The sequence below is a fragment of the Micromesistius poutassou genome (genome assembly GCF_964030765.1).
Source record: "Micromesistius poutassou genome assembly, chromosome: 21".
Classification (NCBI taxonomy): domain Eukaryota; kingdom Metazoa; phylum Chordata; class Actinopteri; order Gadiformes; family Gadidae; genus Micromesistius; species Micromesistius poutassou.
In genome coordinates this window covers 13,265,179-13,271,252 of record NC_140291.1, presented here as the reverse complement: position 1 = coordinate 13,271,252, position 6,074 = coordinate 13,265,179, and positions in this window count along the sequence as shown.

The window sequence follows — 6,074 nt, the reverse complement described above, 5'->3', positions numbered from 1 at the left end:
CGAACACAACTGCAACTGCATGTACTGGATTTCAGATCAGATAGAGCATCGTTTCCCAATTCTAATTTTGATCCCCAATCTACGGGTAAATCGTGGTTGTACGTTTTTGCCTATTCATAAGCTGTAGATAATTCATGATACATTCTAAGAGGTTTGAAAGGTCCCATTATGTTTCTGTAATCAGCCTGTTCAACAGCCTACAATTCATAGCTAAGATAGCCCAATACACATGAATATACTCTATGCACATATGTTCTCTGGGACATTTATATTACAAGCACAGGTTCAAGCAGGTTGACCCATTAATCAGATGTACAAAAATGTTGTTCAGACCTCCAAAAGGGAGTCATTAGCCAAACAAGATTGAGAAACCAAAGTGAGAGTGACTGTAGGGTTGAGCCCAAATAACATTTCTGCCAGCATGTATCTGAAGACTGCCAAGATCCTGTCACTCCGCGGAGACACTGAGGGCGCACTCACGCTAGGCAAAGTTGCCCTGTACTGTACTCAAGTATGATTGCCCACCCCCCCCCCCCCCCCCCACTGTGCCGCTGGCCTGTGCTCACACTAGGAAATCTCAACTGGGCCTGAGTGCTGTTGCCTCTTGTATATATAGGTTGCGTATCCGTGCGTGTGTGCGTGTCGGCTCATTAACATCTGTACAGTGGCCTGAGCACACCTCTCCGAAGTCACGGAATTTAACTGTACTTGAGTACGGATGGCGTGCTCACACTAGCCAAACAATCTAGACTTTAGGGGGCAAACGTACTCGGGCAACGGTACAGATGGCCTAGTGTGAATGCACCCTGAGATCCCCTCTGGCCATCTAGGGCCTCTCAGAAGAGAAATGGTTCAGTCCTCCCAGAGGTAACGTCTCTGATGAGGTTGAACTCATCGCTGATTGGTCGAGCCGGTTACGTGCGTAGTGTTTGGTTTTCGACAGCCAGCCAGGACAATAATATTAATGCGCCCGGCGTAATCAAAGCATTGTACTTTCAGTTAGTTGCGATGCACTAACCACTTATCAACCACATTTTTTTTGTATTTTTCAACCTCTTTTCTACAGAGCTCTCTCCAATCTCGTGATTCAGTTTCTCGTCGTTTCAATTTTGTTGACGCAGAAGTATGAATGCAGATAGCTTGATGAAAATCTGCTTTGTGTCTCTGCATGGTGACGTAGATCTTTGCATTTGTGCTGCATGCAGAACTGTGAATCCAGACATCAGGTTTGGGCAAGATCATATAGAGGGGTTGAAGCTTGGTGCCAGTTCATGATCTGTGGTGAGCTCAAACCATCTGTGTCCCCCTCTGGTCCTGACTCCCCATATGGCCATCTAGTATGTAGCTTAGCCTTCCCTGCAGGCCTCCTTAGTGTCCTCCTCCTCCCCCTTCATATTTCACATCAGGCCTTGCACACAAAGGACACAATTGTCAGGTACGTCAACAAAAACCAAAAGCAGTTTACCCATGGTGCACCATCCAGTCGGTGCTGTACTTGACTTACTAGGATTACTTATCAGAAACCAAAATTATATTCTAATTCATATCTTTGACTTAGACCATTATCTTCTTTAAATGTGAGCATATTGAAAGCAACATGCTTTTTAAACAATACAGAAATTGTGTCAAACATCTTCAGCTCTCTAACTACGGCCTCTCAGAGAGGAACCTCCATCAATAAGCCCCCAGGGGCCGCTCTGTAGAGGATGGATATCCCACTACCTCCGTCTGCCTGCATTTGCCTGCGTCAAAAGTTGAGAAATGTTCAACTTTTCGGGCAGCGATGGATCCGTCGGCCAATCAGATCGCGGTTATGCAAATGTACTACTGTGACACGACTCTGTCCAATGAAATCGTCTTTGTGATACAGCCCCACATAGTGGTGGATTTCATGATTCGTTTGAATGAATCAGTTTGCGTCGGTCAGTTCGCCAAGAAGAGTCGTTCATTCGTTCGTTCTTTCGTTTGCATTTCCGGTAGCGGTGAATCATGATTCTCAGTCACTGAGTCGGTCAGACTCGGCTCCTCCCTCGTTCTCGTTCAAACAAATCGCAAATTCACGTTCGCGAATGCCGAGTCGGTCAGACTCGGCTCCTCCCTCGTTCTCGTTCAAACAAATCGCGAATGCACGTTCTCAGCCGAGTCGGTCAGACTCAGCTCCTCCCTCGTTCTCATTCTCAAACGAATCACGATCGTGCAATGGTGCAAACGGTCATCAATCAACACAACATTAACTAAGTTCCTTTTAGCTGAGGAGCGCTTCATGTTCGGATCGGGATGTTGTTGCCCGGCTGACTCTCGTGACTTCTCAGTCCTCGAGTCTTCACCGCTAAACACAGTCAGTGAACGAACGGCGACTCGCGACTCAGCGCGACTCAGCGACTAGTGGGCGGAGCTGGGAGCCGAGTCTCGGAGAACGAACGAGACGAACGACGACGAACGAGAGTGGCGAATCAGTTCGGTTTGTTCGTTTTAAAGAGTTGTTCGTTCGAACTGATTCGTTCGCGAACGAGCCACCACTAATGGATATGTCCAAAAGCCGGCCGGTAGCGGGGGATTTAAGAATGGAGGAGAAAGTTATCATTGCTGTGGGCAGTCGCCCAATTCTGTTTGACCAGTCCCTGTACACGTACAGGGACAACACTCTCCTTGCGACTACGGGATGCATTTTGCAATAACAACAAGCAGGAAGACGCAGGAAAAAGCCGGCTTTAAGCGGGGAGCGATTTGATTGGCTGCAGGCCGTGTCCACAATGACTACTCCCTCATACATCTGACACGCCCTCGCCCATCCGTCGACGGACGGGGGTAGTGTGTACCAGGCGTAAGACCGAATGATAAGTCCATTAGCTCGCCACTCAGGGACCGCTCTGTAGAGGAGGGATGTCCCTCTAAGACTGAGTGATCAGTTCATCAGCTCACGTTTCAGGGCGGATCGATGAGAGACACGGTGGGGTGTGGTGTCTGACGTTTAGATCCCACGGGTCTCTCAGCACGCAGCCAGCGTGCATTAGCTGTGAGGTAGAGGAAAGAGTTCACCAAACATGTTTACATTCCTTTATGTGAAGCTATTTATTATTTAAACATTATTTGTAATTGTTCTTGGCACCGTGTAAACATGCCTTATATGTATGTTTTTGAATTGAATTGTCTTTTGAGTTTCTATTGATATTTTCATGTTTTTCTACTCTTTTGTGTTTTGTCTTTGGAAAGGGTCAGAGTGTACAGAAAGGTTTAGGTCTATACAAATAGAATAGTTTTCTGATGACGATGATTATTTTTTGCTATTTTACAGCATCCGTTTGAGATGTTGAATCCTAAGTTAACTTTGAGGTTCATCATTAACTGACCTTTGATTTCCAGAGGAAGCAGCCGATGCTAATGTAGCTACCTCCATATCGGGGCTCTCTCAGGAAGAAAGCTACCTGCAACCTGATGTCTCTAGTGGGGAGGTGCTCCCTGGTACGGACCTCCCATAACACTACTCTATCCCTCTATGCTATGCTAACTAGGCTACCGCTGCTCTATTCGCTAACTGCTACTCTAACCTCGCTATTTATATCGCTTATTTATCCCATCTGTGCTACAACTAAACAACTACTGTAACTTTGCTAACGCTACTCTATTCCCTCTCTGCTAGGCTACCCAGACTAACCCTACTCTAGTCCCTCGCTGCGATGCTAACCAGGCTAACCCTACTCTAGTCCCTCGCTGCGATGCTAACCAGGCTAACCCTACTCTAGTCCCTCGCTGCGATGCTAACCGGGCTAACCCTACTCTATTCCCTCTCTGCCAGGCTAACCCTACTCAATTCCCTTGCCGCTATGCTAACCAGGCAAACACTATTATCTCCCCTTTCTGCTGCTAGGCTAACACTACTATATATAATCACCTGTCTACTACTCTATCCCCTCTCTGCTCTGTGAACCAGCCAATGCTATTCATCCCCTCTCTGCTATGTGTATGTTCCTAGCCTCCAGTCAGCCAAATCGTCTTTATTGTCTCAACGTGTGCTGTTCATTTTCTGTTAACCTCTACTACGCTAACGTCTTGTTTCTGGCTGTCTGCTTAGTCGCCCACCCTGAGTAAAAACAGTGCGGGCCTTCATCCCCTTTAGACAACATGTGTAGCTGTACTCCTCTGAACATGTAAACATGTAAAAACTTCTACATGTAAACCGCTTGACGTGAACCTGCAAACCATCCACAAAGCTCTATACACCTGCACACCTCCTTGCATGTCCATGTAAAGCTCTCCATGTAAACGTAAAGATGCAGTAGCCTCTCACTAACCCTGGGTTCTCCATCCCCTCACCTCTGGGCCTGAGCAGAGGAACCGGCCCAGGCTACAGAGGCTCTGTGCGGGCCCTCAGACCCCGAGAGCGGCCCCTGTGCGGACGATGTTCAGCTGGGTACCTCTGGTGAGACGCGGGCCTGGTTCTGATGTCTGCTGTTCAGCTCCTGCCTTGTATTAGATTTCCCACAACCATGTGCATGTTCTATAAATATATATCTAGGTTATGTCATGTTATTATTATTAATAATAATAATAATAATAATAATAATGTATTTTTTGGGTTTAATTTCAGAAGTGATCTTGGACTGGAGTTTGCATTTGATTTGTGATTTAATTTCACTAACATTGATTTCCGGCCCGCTTTGCTTTCTTGTTGGGAAATAAATCGAATGCCTTTTTAAATGATCCTACTGATCATATGCTCATACTATGATTTGCGTATGCCGCTCTGGAGTGGAAGGCGTGGTGCGTTGAGTGGTGTGTTGAACGATTAACGGAAATGTCTCGAACGAGGATAAGAAAATGAAGAAGAGAAGACCGTGTCATCTTCACAGACACACTTGATCCTTTGCCGACATTAAGACTTCCTGTACTTCAAATAGTTGTGATCCACCAATGGGTTCTTAGAAGCTCAACACAAAATATCAATGCAACATGCAACACAATACCGTTTCCCCATTAAGTTGTCGGTGTACATTTGCGGTTGGAAAACGCTGTAGATCCCCTCGTGTCCACGCCCCCATCAAGAGCCAGGCTAAACGACGGCCCCTCCACCGCGCTCCACACGGAGAGACACCACATGGGAACCCAGTACATCCGCCCAGGCCTCTCGGATCATCTGATGGAGATCAGGACCTCTGGGTCACGTGACCACATGGGTTTCTCGCTCTCGTTCTCATACAGTCTCCCCCCCCAGGCCTCTGCCATGGCTGCTCCTGGGGCTCAGGTCCTCTGCTCTGAACTAGGGGTGAACTGGAAGGAATGGGCTGTCGTCATGTGTGGCCTCTAGTTTAATTTGCGCTGCTTGGTTTTGGATTGAATCGTTTTTTTGGCTTGTTGTTTGTTGAGATATGAATCGTGGATCATTGTGTTTTACATGAAGGGTCTGATGTCTTGTTTCTCTCCTCCTCTGCATCTCCCGGTCAGCCCCAGGACCTGCTGCTTCAGGTATTTACACTAAAAGTAACTAACAATGTACAAAAGTCTTAAAGAAGCACTGTGAATCAACATTTAACCCACAGAGAGACCAGGGAAATAATCTGGAATGTTTGTATATATTTTTTAACGATTGACTATTGAGAGCACAAGTGTTTTTAGTGTATTTGTTTTACCTTTCAAAGCATCTACATTTATTTAAATTAAATCAACTTAATAACATTTTAGTTGATGTGCTTGAAAGAAACAATATGCATGTAATATATATAAACATCCATGAGCATATAATTACATATATAATTATATAATATATAAACATCCATGGTCATAGATGTTCTCATGTTGCACCTTGAGAATCCAATTTCCTTTGAGCACCTTTGAAATGGAAACAGAATACAACTATGACGTGCAATGGCGCATCTCATCCACCGGGGGTGACATGCACCACATCTCCGTTGTGCGGCATTCAGTCCCTGGTGATGTCATTGAGAGAACTCAGATACACCCTGACCTCATTCATCATTCATCCCATGAGTGACGGTCCTTGTTGGTCACATGGTCACCGTTTGTTTGTGTTTGTGTCTTTCACTCACTTTTGATTTCTTCATAATCTTCCTCCCATC